Raw genomic sequence first — 17,887 nt, 5'->3', positions numbered from 1 at the left:
CATCGGTATTTAAGGACGTAAACTAAACTCGAGTCTTCCTTCGCTAAGAGTGGTGACAGATAAATGATAATGGTTAACTCGTATTCTACTCGCCATGTTGTTAGCGTCTCTGTACTACGTGAACATATCAGTGTAACTGGTGTGTCCACTGGTGAAGATCTGGTTAATTAAAAATGTGAAACTTGAGCAGGACAGTTGTTAAACTAAAATTTTCAGACTTAAGTACTGAGTTGGGATATCGTATCTGAAGTCACCACACAATGACGTCCGTATTTACATCCATACGCCACAAACCACGATTTGTGACGGAGGGTACTTGAGGCACCACGACAGTTTCTTTCCGTCCTTGTTCCATTTGCGCATTGTGCCTGGGAAGAAAGATTACCGTTAAACCTCTGAATGAGTTCGAATTTCTAGTGGTGGTCATTTCACGACGCACACATGGGAGGAAGTAATACCTTGCCTGACTCTTCTTCGAATCTACTCTATCGGAATTTCGGCAATAAACCTCTCAGGGATACAGAACGGCAGGACATCATCATCGTCTGCGATAAGTCTCGTACAGCTTCACACGTTACCCCTAGATCATTAATATGAACTGTAAATAGTAACAGCCCCATAACACTCCTCTGGGTTACGCTTGAAATTACTTTCCATCAATGGGGCCACTATGACCCATTTATACACTATGATAAAAACAAAAATTCTCCTTGATTCTTCGTTCCACAAAGTGATTTTTCCTTTATATTTGTTTTTGGCCATTAGCAAAGGCATTGCACCTCCATACATCAGACCTTGGCACTCACTTCTGATATCAACTTCATTATTACTCTACCGTAGTTTTAACTGAGCAAGAATATACAGGGTGATCTATTGATAGTGACCGGGCCAAATATCTCACGAAATAAGCATCAAACAAAAAAACTACAAAGAACGAAACTTGTCTAGCTTGAAGGGGGAAACCAGATGGCGCTAAGGTTGGCCCGCTAGATGGCGCTGCCATAGGTCAAACGGATATCAACTGGGTTTTTTTGAATAGGAACTCCCCTTTTTTGTTACATATTCGTGTATTACGTAAAGAAATATGAATGTTCTATTTGGATCACTTTTTTTCGCTTTGTGATAGATGGCGCTGTAAAAGTCACAAACGTATAATTACGTGGTATCACGTAACATTCCGCCAGTGCGGACGGTATTTGCTCCGTGAGACATTACCCGTGTTAAAATGGACCGTTTACCAATTGCGGAAAAGGTCAATATCGTGTTGATGTATGGCTGTTGTGATCTAAATGCCCAACGGGCGTGTGCTATGTATGCTGCTCGGTATCCTGGACGACATCATCCAAGTGTCCGGACCGTTCGTGTTCCACGAAGTCTGCGACAAGTGGAACATCAGCGACCTTGGCGGGTTAATGTATGGTGCGGCATTATGGGAGGAAGGATAATTGGCCCCCATTTTATCGATGGCAATCAAAATGGTGCAATGTATGCTGATTGCCTACGTAATGTTCCACCGATGTTACTACAAGATGTTTCACTGCATGACAGAATGGCGATGTACTTACAGCATGGTGGATGTCCGGCACATAGCTCGCGTGCGGTTGAAGCGGTATTGAATAGCGTATTTCATGACAGGTGGACTGGTCGTCGGAGCACCATACCATGGCTCGCACGTTCACCAGATCTGACGTCCCCGTATTTCTTTCTGTGGGGAAATTTAAGGATATTTGCCATCGTGATCCACCGACAACGCCTGACAACATGCGTCAGCGCATTGTCAATGCATGTGCGAACTTTATGGAAGGCGAACTACTCGCTGTTGAGAGGAATGTCGTTACACGTATTGCCAAATGCATTGAGGTTGACGGACATCATTTTGAGCATTTATTGCATTAATGTGGTATTTGCAGGTAATCACGCTGTAACAGCATGCTTCCTCAGACATAAGTTCACAAAGGTACATGTATCACATTGGAACAACCGAAATAAAATGTTCAAACGTACCTACGTTCTGTATTTTAATTTAAAATACCTATCTGTTACCAACTGTTCGTCTAAAATTGTGAGCCATATGTCTGTGATTATTACTGTGCCATCTATCACAAAGCGAAAAATGTGGCCCATCTAAAACAGTCATATTTCTTTACGTACTACGTGAATAAGTAATAAAAATAGGGGTCCCTATTTAAAAAAAAAAAACGCAGTTGATTTCCGTTTGACCTGTGGCAGCGCCATCTAGCGGGCCAACCATAGCGCCATCTGGTTTCCCCCTTCAAGCTAGAAAAGTTTCGTTCTTTGTAGTTTTTTCGTTTGACGCTTATTTCGTGAGATATTTGGCCCGGTCACGATCAATGGACCACGCTGTATATGTGGCTGTGTGTATTGAGGAGAAATAGTCTGCCGTGCTCTACTCAAAGGACAATTCAAGCATATGTCCGGAGTAATTCACTGAACCCACGGGAAATTTGATTTTCAGTGTCTACACAGAGATCTGAATTCGTTCCCTCCAATGAAAGTCCACTATATTAAAGAACGCAGCACATAACTCCATAATTACACAATTCTGAACGCAGAATCATTAGGTTATACTTCACGCTTCAGGGTATGTATGTATTTCAGCAGAGATAAAGAAGAGTCCCTACAAGTGCAAGAGATACCTATCTTCTTCTTCCTACAAAAGTATGTATCGCGTTAAAATGCTTCCATTAGATCGTTCACCATGTGTGGCCGTCAATAAAGTTTGGGTCGCGAGAGAGACAGCGCTGTGTAAAAAGTAGTGCCAAAGAAGGCCAGTCGGTGAGAAGTGGGACGCTGCGTAAGATGGGGTCCTTGGCGGCGGGAGCCGGACGGCCACTGCCTTTCTCTCGTCGCCCTCAGCGACGTGGAGATACGGACTGGCTGTTATGCTCTCACATCCCACCGACACCAAGGTCATCGCAGGCGGAGAACGGGCCAGATCGAAGGGGGCTGCGGAAGGAATGGCCGTCGCCATTGCTGAACCACCACATTCTGTAAGCACGTAGAAGAAAACATCTCCAACTTCACTCCAGTTAAAGCGCAGTGTCTCAAGCACTGCAATACCTCTCCCGGTACATTAAGGCTTCCCGTACAGGGTACAGAAACAGCCTAATAGTCACGGCAGGGTGGGCGACGTCGAATAGAGCGAACTTTTCCTGAGAACTACAGTTCAGAAGTGCACCGTAGTAGAGCTACGGCCGTAAAATGACAATCAGTGACGAGATGGTGGAAATTTGTCCGGTACGCGGAGGGGTTTGGGTTAGTCTAGCAGTAAAGTTGTTCAAATGGTTCACTTGGCTCTGAGCACTAAGGGACTTAACATCTGAGGTCATCAGTCCCCTAGACTTATAACTACTTAAACCAAACTAACCTAAAGACATCACATACATCCATGACCGAGGCAGAATTCGAACATGCGACCGTAGCAGTCGCGCAGCTCCGGACTGAAGCGCCTAGAACCCCTCGTCCACCGCGGCCGGCAGTACAGTTGTCTGATTAAACTGCACTTATTAGAATAAAAGCCGTCCGCGGTGGCCGAGCGGTTCTAGGCGCTTCGGTTTGGAACCGCGCGACTGCTACGGTAGTAGGTTCGAATCCTGCCTCGGGAATGGATGTGTGTGATGTCCTTAGGTTAGTTTGGTTTAAGTAGTTGGGGACTGATGACTTCAGATGTTAAGTCCCATAGTGCTCAGAGCTATTTGAACCATTTAGAATAAAATTCATTCATGCTCGTCTTCGTCTTCAGTCCGAAGACTGGTTTGATGCAGCTGTCCACTCTATTCTATCCTGTGCAAGCCTCTTCGGCGTCCGAATAACTACTGCAGCTTCCATCTTTTCAGCCTGTTTACTGTATTCATCTCTTGGTCTCCTCCTAAAATTTTTACGTTCTACGCTTCCAATAATAAATTATGATCCCTTGATATCCCAAAACATGTCCTATCAACCGATCTCTTCTTTGAGTCAAGTTGTGCCACACGTTTCTTTCCTGCCCAATTCTATTCAGTACGTACCTCCTCGTTAGTTAAACGACCTACCCATCTAATCTTCAGCTTTCTTCTGTACCCCACATTTCAGAGCTTCTCTTCTTGTCTGAGCTGCTTATCGTCCGCGTTTCAACCTGCATACATGGCGGCACTCGAAACAAACGCCTTCATAAAAAAAGTTCTCAACACTTAAATCTATATTCGATGTTAAGCGTTTTTGAAGTAGAGAAACTGGTTTCCTTGCCATTGCCAGTCTACATGTTATACCTTCTCTACTTCAGCCATAATCAGTTACTTCTGCTGATGATAACATTCTCCTATGTAGCCTCTGCCCGGATATCCGAATGGGTTCTGTTTTACCTCAGGAATATTTTACCCAAGAGGATACCTCCTATACTTAACCGTACAGTATAGTTGCACGAACTTGGGCAAAATTACGGCTGTAGTTCCCTTTGCTTCCATCCGTTCACTGTAGCAGCATAGCAAGGCAATGTTGACTGGTGTTAGAAGGCCAGGTTAGGCAATCATCCAGAGTATCGCCCCAGCAATACTGAAAAGGCTGTCGCCCCTCTGCAGGAATCACGTGTTTGTCTGGACCCGTACATTACGGGTCGGTGGTTTGTGAGTGCGAAGCTGGCGCTTTATAGCTCGGCTTCAGATCAGGCGAATTTGGAGGCCAAGACATTGGGAGTTCACTATCGTGTTTCTTAAACTATTGCAGCACGAGTCTGGCTTCGTGGCACGGATAATTATTCTGATGGAAGATGCCATGGTGGTTGGGGAAGAAATGAGGCATGAAGGGATACAGGTGATCAGCAGTAATGTTCATACATTCCACAGGTCCCATATAAGCCAAAGTGAATGCTGTCTCCACAGGCCAGCGTCTGTGGCGCGGTCCATGTTGCGAGCAGCCGTTCGTACGAATTACGACGTATCTGGACATGAAAAAAATGGTTCAAATGGCTCTGAGCACTGAGGTCATCAGTCGCCTAGAACTTAGAACTAATTAAACCTAACTAACCTAAGGACATCACACACATCCACGCCCGAGGCAGGATTCGATTCTGCGACCGTAGCGGTCGCTCGGCTCCAGACTGCAGCGCCTAGAGCCGCACGGCCACTCTGGCCGGCTATCTGGACATGAACATCGCTCTGGCGTAACAAAACTTCATTAATCCGACCAGATGACACGATCCAATCCAGATGATCCCATTCCCACTGCAACAGTAATTGCGATGTCGTTGGGTCAACATGGGACACACAGATATTGTCTGCAATGTACCCCCGTTTTCAACAAGGTCCGTTGAACAGCGTGCTCCGAAACAGTTGTGCCTACACCAGCACTGTAGTCTGTCATTACGTCTGCCAAGGATCGCCGCCTATCTTGGTTAAACCAATCCAGGCAAGCCTCTGGCCTCCACGTTCTGCGACGAGGCTCGGACGTCAAACACTTGCCTACTAGCGGGTTCACCGTTCTTCAACCACTTTGTGTAGACACTAAAGACACGTGAACAGAGATTCTCGTTCCCAGGCGCGGGGCCGTAACAATCTGTCCGTTATCAAAGTCGCTTATGTCAGTTGGGGTCTACATTTGACATCCGTGTCGTCGCTATAATGATACCCCATTCGCCCTTGCTCCGCTCATATATACTCTGTTGTTGTTGTCTTCAGCCCTGAGACTGGTTTGATGCAGCTTTCCATGCTATTCTGTCCTGTGCAAGTTTCATCTCCCAGTACCTACTGCAACCTACATCCTTCTGAATCTGCTTAGTATGTTTTTCTCTCGGTCTCCCTGCACGATTTTTACCCTCCACGCTGCCCTCCAATAATAAATTGGTGATCCCTTGATGCCTCAGAACATGTCCTACCAACAGATCCCTTCTTCTGGTCAAGTTGTGCCACAAACTCTTCTCCCCAATTCTATTCTGTACCTCCTCATTAGTTATGTGATCTACCCATCTAATCATCAGCATTCTTCAGTAGCACCACATTTCGAAAGCTTCTATTCTCTTCTTGTCCAAACTATTTATCGTCCACGTTTCACTTCCATATATGGCCACACTCCATACAAATACTTTCAGAAACGACTTCCTGACATTTAAATCTATACTCGATGTTAACAAATTCCCCTTCTTCAGAAACGCTTTCCTTGCCATTGCCAATCTACATTTTATATTCTCTCTACTTCGACCATCATTAGTGATTGTGCTCCCCAAATCGCAAAACTCCTTTAGTACTTTAAGTGTCTCATTCCCCAATCTAATTCCCTCGGCATCACCCGACTTAATTAGACTACATTCCATTATCCTCGTTTTGCTTTTGTTGATGTTCATCTTATCCTCCTTTCAAGACACTGTCCATTCTGTTCAACTGCTCTTCCAAGTCCTTTGCTGGCTCTGACAGAATTAAAATGTCATCGGCGAAACTCAGTTTTTATGTCTTCTCCTTGGATATATACACTCTCTCTCTCTCTCTCTCTCTCTCACTCTCTCACTCACTCACTCACTCACACTCAAACAACGAAGGAATTTTCCGAATGGGACGGATATAGATTGATGCGGTGTAAATCTACCGACAAACAAATGATTACAGTTTAAGAAAAACTGGATGATCTATTCTAGAGAAAGGGCTATACATTTTGAGGAAGTCAGTAACGCGTTTGTCCATCTCTGCTCCTTACGCAGACAATTATTCGGCTTGGCACTGATTGTTAGAGATGCTGGATGTCCTCCTGAGCGATATCATACCAAATTCTTTCCAGTTGATACGTTACAGCGTCAAAAGCTCGAGATAGTTGCAGGGCCCTGCTCATGAGGCACCAAACGTTCTCAGCTGGAAAGAGATCCGGCAAACTTGGTGGTCAAGGTAGGGTTTGGCAAGCACGAAACAAGCAGTAGAAACTCCCGCCGTGTGCGGATTGGCATTGTCTTGCTGAAATGTAAGCCCAGGATGGCTTGCCACGAAGGGCAACAAAAGGACGTGTAGAATATCGTCGATGTAAATAGTTTAGACAATAAAAGAATAGAAGCTTTCGAAATGTGGTGCTACAGAAGAATGCAAAAGATTAGATGGACAGATCACATAACTAATGAAGAGGTACTGAACAGAATTGGAGAGAAGAGAAATTTGTGGCACAACTTGGCTAGAAGAAGGGATCGATTGGTAGGGCCTACTGTGAGACATCAAGGGATCACCAATTTAGTATTGGAGGGCAGCTTGGAGGGTAAAAATCGTAAAGGGAGACCAAGAGATGAATACACAAAACACATTCAGAAAGATGTAGGTTGCAGGAGGTACTAGGAGATGAAGAAGCTTGCACAGGATAGAGTAGCATGGAGAGTTGCATCAAACCAGTCTCTGGACTGAAGACCACAACAACAACCGCCACTGTGCTGTAAGGGTGCCGCGGATGACAACCAAAGGGGTCCTGCTATAAAATAAAATGGCATCCTAGATGATCATTCCTCGTTGTCGGGCCCTATGGCAGGCAGCAGTCAGGTTCTTATTCCACCACTGTCAAGACGTCTCCAGACATGTCATCGGGACTCAGTTCGATGTGAGACTCGCCACTAAAGACAATTCTACTCCAGTCCATGAAATTCCAGACCCCAGACATCCCAACAACTCCGTAATCACCAAGCCAATTAACTGCTTGCACAAGGGCCAGAGGTGGCCCAAGGCGTAATTGACTTGCTCACTTCGTGACGCTCCTTCTCTTGAATAAATCGTCCAATTTTTCTGAAATTAGAATCGTATGTTCACCACATCTACAGCTTTCCGTCCCATTCGGATAGTGGCTTGTCCTTTTTTTTATTATTTTTTTTACCTTGGAGTGTACCTTCCTTATTGCATTATGCGCCCGCCAAGCCACCAGACGGCATTCACTATCGCGGTGGGCAGTGGTCATTATGTTTTGGCTTATCACTGCGTATAGTGGAAACATTGTCGTCTCTATTACACTACCCATCGCGTTCAGGAGGATGACAGTTCAGATGTCCACCCAGCCGTCTAGATTCAGGTCTTCCGTCCTTTTCCCTAGCTCGCTCTGCAAATAAGGGGATCTGAACGGCCGCACACCCGGCTGCAAGTCTTCCGCGCTCGGCAGGAGGCATAGACTCTAGTCAGTTCGAAAGTGGTGGTTGATGACGTACTTGGCCAAATGAAATTGATAGGCACAACAGACAAGGACACTCAACTTTATGCTTGTCTATATTTATCTGTATGATGTGCTATACGGTTGGAAATTATAATTTTGACACGCTGTAATACCATCTGGCCTTGGAATAAACGTAATTTGCAAATTAGTCACGACGACACGATATAGGAAGTAGATGTTTTTTGCTTCAAATTAATATACGCAAATGAATCATATTCAGACTCCTTCACTTCCTCAAGCAGCGGTCTGCATAAGTGACCCACTACCTAAGATATAATGCTTGCTTGCTTGATAGAACAAATATGCAAAGCATTGAAGTGGAATTCCTCTTGCTTCCATATTATTACGCAGTGTTCCAAATGTAGCTAGCATAACAAGTTACGCCGCCCACATCTTCTGTTGCACAGTATGTTTCAGTCGATATGTCTCTTTATTTTTATACAGTCTACTCTTATTAACGCACGCACCTCACATTAGCAATTTTCCTTCGTCAGTCTACGTAGCATAGCACACATTGTGAAAACACTGTGATAAACAGTGTCGAAAACGGCGCGAACAGCTTCGAAAGAGATGGTAGACAAAGTGTCGGAGACACTCTGTGTTTGACCTTCGATGCAACTCTCACAAATACTCGAGAGTATCGACTTTGAAGTTTACCGACCATTTTTAAGATGCTAAACTAAGGTGGCGGTCTTTAGATAAGCGGAAGGGGGAGGAGGAGGGGGAGGAGGAGGAGGAGGAGGAGAGGCGGCTGGGTTCGAATCTTGCCGGAATCAAGGTTTAAGCAAAGGTGTATTTTGTAGGAGCGTTGACGTGAAGCGTAAAAATACAAAAAGATAGTAACAATTGAATTGATTAATTTTTTACTATACGATCTTGATTAACAATCTTATAAAAATCGGTAATTTAGAATTTTCTTTTGCAATGAAAACTATTTTTTGCGTGCAGTATATGAGACATAAAAACAATTAGATGCGTTGATTAGCATATTTGATGATTTTTATGTTTAAATGATGTATGTGTTTGAACGGAAAAAGAAAACCAAAGATCGAAACAAGACTTGATCTAACGATTACCAGTCTCGTGCACTCCATGTACGCTACGCTTCACAGGAATGCTCTAACAACGTGCACCTTTGTTCAAAAATTCCATTCCACGTGGAATCGAACCCAGACGCGCCACAGAGCGAGCGAGCACTGCCGCACAGCCACAGTTCCTCGAAAAATGTGCCTTATTTTTGCGTATTAAATATGGTTGGAAAACTTCGAAGTCCATTTCGTCGAGAATTTTTGAGAGTTCGTCTTGAAGTCTACATCTACATCTACATACATACTCCGCAATCCACCGTACGGTGCGTGGCGGAGGGTACCTCGTACCACAACTAGCATCTTCTCTCCCTGTTCCACTCCCAAACAGAACGAGGGAAAAATGACTGCCTATATGCCTCTGTACGAGCCCTAATCTCTCTCATCTTTGCAGTCTTTCCGCGAAATATAAGTTGGCGGCAGTAAAATTGTACTGCATTCAGCCTCAAATGCTGGTTCTCTAAATTTCCTCAGTAGCGATTCACGAAAAGAACGCCTCCTTTCCCCCAGAGACTCCCACCCGAGTTCCTGAAGCATTTCCGTAACACTCGCGTGATGATCAACGTATCAGTAACAAATCTAGCAGCCCGCCTCTGAATTGTTTCTATGTCCTCCCTCAATCAACCTGATAGGGATCCCAAACGCTCGAGCAGTACTCAAGAATATGTCGTATTAGTGTTTTATAAGCGGTCTCCTTTACAGATGAACCACATCTTCCCAAAATTCTACCAATGAACCGAAGACGACTATCCGCCTTCCCCACAACTGCCATTACATGCTTGTCCCACTTCATATCGCTCTGCAGTGTTACGTCCAAATATTTAATCGACGTGACTGTGTCAAGCGCTACACTATTGATGGAGTATTCAAACATTACGGGATTCTTTTTCCTATTCATCTGAATTAATTTACATTTATCTATATTTAGAGTTAGCTGCCATTCTTTACACCAATCACAAATTCTGTCCAAGTCATCTTGTATCCTCCTACAGTCACTCAACGACGACACCTTCCCTTACACCACAGCATCATCAGCAAACAGCCGCACATTGCTATCCACCCTATCCAAAAGATCATTTATGTAGATAGAAAACAGCGGACCTACCACACTTCCCTGGGGCACTCCAGATGATACCCTCACCTCCGATGAATACTCACCATACCGAGCGAGGTGGCGCAGTGGTTAGCACACTGGACTCGCATTCGGGAGGACGACGGAATCCCGGGATGGTTCCTTTGAAAGGGCATGGCCGATTTCCTTCCTCGTCCTTCCCTCACCCGAGCTTGCCCTCCGTCTTTAATGACATCGTTGTCGACGGGACGTTAAACACTACTCTCCTCCTCCTCCTCCCTCCAACACTCACCATCGAGAACAACGTACTGGGTTCTATTACTTCAGAAGTCTTCGAGCCACTCACATATTTGGAAACCAATTCCATATGCTCGTACCTTAGTTAGGAGTCTGCAGTGGAGCACCGAGTCAAACGCCTTCCGGAAATCAAGGAACACGACATCCGTCTGATACCCTCATCCATGATTCGCAAGATGCCGTGTGAAAAAAAGGCGAGTTGCGTTTCGCAGGAGCGATGTTTTCTAAAGCCGTGCTGATGCATGGACAGCAACTTCCCTGTCTCAAGGAAATTCATTATATTCGAACTGAGAATATGCTCGAGAACATCGAACTGCTTTGGGAAAGATAGATTTGAGTTCTGAAATTCGCGTACCATAGATATAAAAAATTACAAAAATCCGGTTGCCGTGTGGTTCCCTTCCCGACATAGGAAACGACGTTCCGCTGAGTGTTGAGTGACTGTGGATAGAGTACAGCAGCCCGGTGCTCAGAAGAGCACGTAGGCCGGGCTGGGCGTGTGTACGGCAGGCGGTTGAGAGTTGGCGCGTTTTGGCGGGTGTCCTTCCCGGTAAGGCAGTTGCGGGCGCCGCATTTAGGAGTGAAGTCAGCGGCGGTCACCGTTGCGCAACGCGCCAAGCGGCGCGAGGTGAGCGGCTACAGCTGCGGGCCGCGCATCTCTCTCTCTCTCTCTCTCTCTCTCTCACTCACTCACACACACACACACACACACACACACACACACACACACACACACAAAACCTTATTCTCTACCCAAAATTTGACTCATGTAAACAGCCTAAAAGGTGGTGATATGATCTAAAGGTACAACACACTACTGAGGTGACTCCTATGCATAACGAGGTAAAAAAAATAATACGCACTAAGTCACCCAGCAAGTGTTTAGGTCTGTAGCCGCCCTTGACAACACGAACTTCAACTGACTTCAGCAGACAGCCTCTGTGAAATGAAAGACCAATTCTGCGATTAAAGTTGGTCGATTGTGTTATTGCCTTAAAGAAACCACACACGTTAATGCAGCCACCACGTGTGCAGTGAAATGCCGCTCACTCACGCGCAGTGAAATGCCGCTCACTCACGCGCTAGCTGTACTAAAACAGGTGCGCGCCCAGCAAAACTGTTCGCAGATTTGATGTGGTTATGGCAAACATTATTGGCAAAACTGCTCTTTCGTCTCCAGAGCTTCAGGTGAAACTCATTGTAGTGCGGACTGTAAATTGTGGTTACGATTACGGATCACTGTACCGCTTCCATCATATGTTACCTGTGCCATTATGCGCAAGTAATCAACTCACAGCGTTTCTACCTATATTTCATAGCTACCTGCAGAAAGACCTTCGTCTGTGAGGGTACCGAAGTCTCGTTATCTTCAAATTCCTACCTGGCAGTAGGACGCAATGGTTCAAGTGGCTCTGAGCACTATGGGACTTAACTTCTGCGGTCACCAGTCCCAGAAAACTTAGAACTACTTAAACCAAACTAACCTAAGGATATCACACACATCCATGCTCGAGGCAGGATTCAAACCTGCGACCGTAGCGATAGTCGCGGGGGATTAGACGAGCGGTCTAAGGCGCTGCAATCATGGACCGTTCGAATCCTCCCTCGGGCATGGGTGTGTGTGTTCGTCCTTAGGATAATTTAGGTTAAGTAGTGTGTAAGCTTCGGGACTGATGACCTTAGCAGTTAAGTCCCATAAGATTTCACACACACTTGAACATTTTGAACCGTAGCGGTCGCAGACTGTAGCGCCTAGAACCGCTCGGCCAGTAGGACACAATATTCATAATGTTGATGTATCGACCTAGCTATATAAACCACGCGAATCTAAGTTAGAATTTAAGCTGCCGAGGATCACTTTTACAGTTTTGATCATCAAGTAGTGAAAATGAGTACACATAACAGCAAATCAAAATACGAGGGCGTGCAGGAAAGTAATGCCATCGTAATTTTTATGTGAAAATATTAAGGTTTTTTAAGTAAAACATTAATACTCGATACTTTTATTCTTCACGTGTACGTATTTGCAGCCTTCTGCCGCTAGAGGGTTCCGAATCGTAGCGTATAGCATGGCGGTGTGGAACGTAACTATGTCGGTGCGCGAGAAACAGCATGCTTAATCGAGTTCCGACTTAGGCGACTTCGTCCATACTTCGAGCACCTCCTTCAGTAGAACAATGCCAGACCACACACGAGCGCTCAGACATCTGCAACACGTCGGGTTCATTGTCATCTATTATTCTCCATAGAGTTACGGCTCGGCCACATTCGATTTGCATCTGTTTCCAAAACTTAAAGAACACATTCGAGGACTTCACTTTCATAACGATGAAGCGGCGCAAACAGAGGTGAGGTTGTAGCTCCGTCAACGACGTCAAACATTCCAGAGTGACTGTATCAACAAACTGGTCTCTCGTTGGATGAAATGTGTTCGGCGCCAGAGTGATTATGTTGAAAAATAGATGGGTAGATGTGAAGAATAGAGATGTAGACTGTTAATAACGTTTGTTTTATTTAAAAAGTTTTGAGGTTTCACATAAATTCAGATGCATTAGTTTTCAGCACTCCTTCGTGTTACTAATATTCACTGTCGAAAGCTTGAATTTTTAACTTTGATTTCACACAGCTTTTATAGCGAGAACAATGCGGAACTTTGCATGACGTCAACTGTTCACTCAATTATATTTTTTATTAATACACTACTGGCCATTAAAATTGCTACACCAAGAAGAAATGCAGTTGACTAACGGGTATTCATTGGACAAATATATTATAGTAAAACTTACATGTGATTACATTTTCACGCAATTTGGGTGCATAGATCCTGAGAAATCAGTAGCCAGAACAACCACCTCTCGCCGTAATAACGGCCTTGATAACGCCTGGGCAACTGAGTCAAACAGTGCTTGGATGGCGTGTGCAGGTACAGCTGCCCATGTAGCTTCAACAAGATACCACAGTTCATCAAGAGTAGTGACTGGCGTATTGCGACGAGCCAGTTGCTCGGCCACCATTGACCAGACGTTTCCAGTTGGTGAGATCTGGAGAATGTGCTGTCCAGGGCAGCAGCTGAACATTTTCTGTATCCAGAGAGGCCCGTACGGGACCTGCAACATGCGGTCGTGCATTATCCTTCTGAAATGTAGGGTTTCGCAGGGATCGAATGAAGGGTAGAGCCACGGGTCGTCACACATCTGAAATGTAACTTCCACTATTCAAAGTGCCATCAATGCGAACAAGAGGTGACAGACATGTAACCAGTGGCACCCCATACCATCACGCCGGGTGATACGCCAGTATGGCGATGACGAATACACGCTTCCCATGTGCGTTCACCGCGATGTCGCCAAACACGGATGCGACCATCATGATGCTGTAAACAGAACCTGGATTCATCCGAAAAAATTACGCTTTGCCATTCGTGCACCCAGGTTCGTCGTTGAGTACATCATCGCAGGCGCTCCTGTCTGTGATGCAGCGTCAAGGGTAACCGCAGCCGTGGTCTCCGAGCTGATAGGCCATGCTGCTGGAAACGTCGTCGGACTGTTCGTCCAGATGGTTGTCGTCTTGCAAACGTCCCCATCTGTTGACTCAGGGATCGAGACGTGGCTTCACGATCCGTTACAGCCACGCGGATAAGATGCCTGTCATCTCGACAGAAGTTTCCTGTCGTAGATGAAACAAAGGAATAAATCACTAATCTTTGAAACTGTATTTACACAGTTGCTGAAAACCGAAAATAGCGCAGTGTTTTGTAGTCAGGGAGGCTTTTTACAATATTTCTAAAGCACAGGAGCAATGAGTGTCCTCCTACAGGGAGAGAGAGTATAACTAAACTTAACTCGACCCGAACAGGCAATAAGGCCAAACAGTATCGACCGGCCGCCGTGTCATCTTCATTCCACAGGCGTCACTGGATGTAGCTATGGTGGGGCATGTGGTCAGCACACGGCTCTTCTGGCCGTACGTTAGTTTCCGAGACCGCAGTTGCTTATTCTCAATTAAGCAGCTCCCCAGTTTGCATCACAAGCGTTGAGTGCACCCCACTTGCCAACAGTGCTCGGCAGACCGGATGGTCACCCATCCGAGTGCTAGCCCAGCCCGACAGTGCTTAACTACGGTTATCTGACGGGAACTGGTGTTACCACTGCGGCAAGACCGTTGGTCACAGGGAGAGAGATTACCCAGCAAGATACCAACATCGTAATACGATAACTGACCAGAACAAAAGCTGCAATATTTGGGCTCTCAAAACTCGTAATTTACGATCGTAGCCTGAAAGCTTTTGAAAATGTCTACACGTTTAAGAAAACTAAATATCTAATGGTACTACTTTTCATCTTAAACGTATCTCAGTATGAGAAACAGGACTGCGGGAAGCTCTGTCGGGTTAAAGCGATAAAGTGTAACACTAGACGAGAGTGCAGTGGTAATGTCCCGGGTAATGCATCAGCCGTAAAAGAGGACTGGGATGTGGCTAGTGGAGATGTCTGCGCTGCGGTTTTTGCGCTGAGGTTTGTCGTGTGCGGCTTGGGCGTAAGCCGAGACGGCGACGGCGCTAGGCACAGCACGTGCCACGCTGCCGGTACTCCACAGCTCGCCGTGCTCTTTTTATGACACCAGCCGGCCCTTCGAATGTCTCGCCACTTAAATGCGAAAAACCTGTCGCTAACGCAAACGGTTTTTCTTAAAATTTTCACGATTATCAGAAGTTTGGCTCGCAAGGAAACATGCTCAATATGACCGAGCGAGATGGCGCAGTAGTTAGCACACTGGACTCGCATTTGGGAGGATGACGGTTCAAACCCGCGTCCCGGCATCCTGATTTAAGTTTTCCGTGATTTTTCCCTAAATGACTTCAGGTAAATGGTTCCTGTGGATGGGCAGGGCCGACTTCCTTCCCTAATCTGATGCGACCGATGACCTCGCAGTTTGGTCCCCTCCCCCGATTCAACCAACCAACCAACCAACCAACCTAAGGAAGGAAAAGCACAATTGCAAGATATCAGCCCCAACGATCCATCCTCCGTCACAGTTTGTGGCTTAATTCTGATAGCGCGCAATTATGACCTCCTGAAAGTATAACTTTTACCTTACGCGCGCATCAGTTATTGTCACCCGCTCCGCCACATTGCAGTCACCTAATGCCCGCAGGCGAAATGGCATTGAGTGTTGAGCCAATCATTCCACCGGCGCACCAGATTGAAGATATCCGTTTAGTAAAACACAATGTCCTGCTGCGTGAAGAAGTTCTGAACTTCCTGATGCATATCCTCGTACGATAGAAATCATCGACTCTTGAAGCTGTCTATTTTTTTTTGGGGGGGGGGGGCCGAAGGTGTGATGATCGCATGGAGAGAGATCAGGAATGTAGGACGAGTTCTCGAGTCTCTCCCACTTGAGTTGGCCTAGCTTCTGCATTACGACATTTGCTATATGAGGACTTGCGTTGTCACGATTCATAGATAACATAAGCAACATTTCAATGATATTTATATCTGTGGTAGTTCTGTAAATGTCTTCTTAGTAGTTGTCTTCTTTACCTGCAGCATCCCAAAACATTTCACTGTGTTCGATATCAAATGAACAGTAACACTTGCCTAAAAATCTAACGATGTAAACATGCGAAGTTCGCTTTCACGCTCCTCCACCGCTCTTACGTTATGCATTGAAACACCCATCCCAGTCAGTTTACAGAAGAAAAACATGAATTTTCTCAATTGTCAGAGTTCAAAACAAATTTACCTCCGAAGAATTAAAAAACTTAATATTAATTTTTAGTTTGCAAAATTTACAATGGAACATATATCCTCGTTTATTGTTCCTTGGTGTCCATACGGAGTTACCAAAAACTGTCCTGGTTGACGTATTTGGAGTGGAGTCGGAGCTGACGCAGTGGCTGTCACACTGGACTCGCATTCGGGACGTATGGGGCTTCAAATCCTTGTCCGACCGTCCTGATTTGTAGTTTCCTAAATTGAGGCGAATTCCGGACTGACTCCTTTGAAAAGAATACCACTGATTTCCTTCTCTATCTTCGCCCATTTCTAACAAGCGGCAAGTCTGACTCCTTCCTTACCCTTTTTTTTTTCGTAGTGTTGACAACGCCTCTCATCTAGGTTGTTGCGTGAACACACGAAGCACACAGTGTATCAAAAGTCTTCTCCCGCAAGAAATGAAAAGATGCTCTCAATTCGGGAAGCATGCGTGTCAGTGCAAAATTACCATAATGTAACCCGTGGTGCTCCGAATATGGAACACGAATGTGAATGCAAAAAGGCTGTGAAAAATTTTGAACGTTTGTTATTGTAAACCGAAGAGAGGCATATGAGTTCTTTTGAATTCACTTTCATGTAAGAAGATTTTTACGATTAATTTTGTGCTTTTAAAATATTTTTGTTAAAAATTGGAATTGCTGTAGGATGAACATTTTGTATTATAGCTCATACATAATGGTACGAAGTTTGATTCTTTCCTTAAGTGTCGTTCAGCACATCAGCATCGGCAAAATGTTTTTGCAGTTCGCCGTAATTGGTTTGCCTCAACACGTTTTGCCGTAAAGGGTACACACGAACTATTTTCCCAAAAAGTGGTTGGCCGTTTGGTCTATGATTCGCAGTATGCAAGCTGGTCACAACAGTCTGAAAAGCCTGTAAGAGTGTTGCAGGGTATGTTGTGCTGGGAAACAGTTGTTAATAAAAAATTAGATATATTGCGCTGTTTCATAGTTAATTAGCTTTGAAGTTATGCAATCATGGCGTTGTGAGCGCAAATTCAAAAATCCCGCCATATTCAGTTAGTGTCAGTTATCATACAGTAGGTCATAGCGCAGGAGACTGTTCAGCCTTTGGTTCGATCCTTACTAACGTCCCAGGTCCAATTTTCGTATCGCGCTCTTCTTTGGTTTTAGGAAAAGAAGCTAAGAACACGCTTGAAGAAAACCTCTCTGCCGGTCCGCTTGAATTTACGCGCGCAACGGCCTGATTGGCTATCTTCAACGTTAATGAACTCTGAAACGACGCAACGTATCGAATTTTTTTTCCACACAATTATTTCTCAGCGCAGCCTACCCTGTAACACCCTTACAGGCTTTTCAAACTGTTTCTGATCACCCTGTACAGTGACCTGATCTATGCGAAAAGTGGCGGTTGACCTTAAATAACGAAAAGTGTGAGGTTATCCACATGAGTGCTAAAAGGAACTCGTTAAACTTCGGTTATACGATACATCAGTCCAATCTAAAAGCCGTGAATTCAACTAAATACCTGGGAATTAC

At 45.1% G+C, this 17,887-nt stretch overlaps 1 protein-coding gene and 1 pseudogene across 4 annotated transcripts in view; one reads left to right on the top strand and one right to left on the bottom strand.

Annotated features, from left to right (window-relative positions):
• The window catches only part of LOC126471109 (filamin-A), a 531,904-nt gene that overhangs the window by 138,406 nt on the left and 375,611 nt on the right, over positions 1-17,887 (top strand). The window lies entirely within an intron of this gene.
• On the bottom strand, positions 14,660-14,777 carry LOC126471766 (5S ribosomal RNA; annotated as a pseudogene).

Source organism: Schistocerca serialis, chromosome 3, assembly GCF_023864345.2.
Source record: "Schistocerca serialis cubense isolate TAMUIC-IGC-003099 chromosome 3, iqSchSeri2.2, whole genome shotgun sequence".
Lineage (NCBI taxonomy): Eukaryota > Metazoa > Arthropoda > Insecta > Orthoptera > Acrididae > Schistocerca > Schistocerca serialis.
The sequence above is the reverse complement of the archived record's forward strand: the minus strand, read 5'-3'. Positions and strand labels throughout refer to the sequence as shown.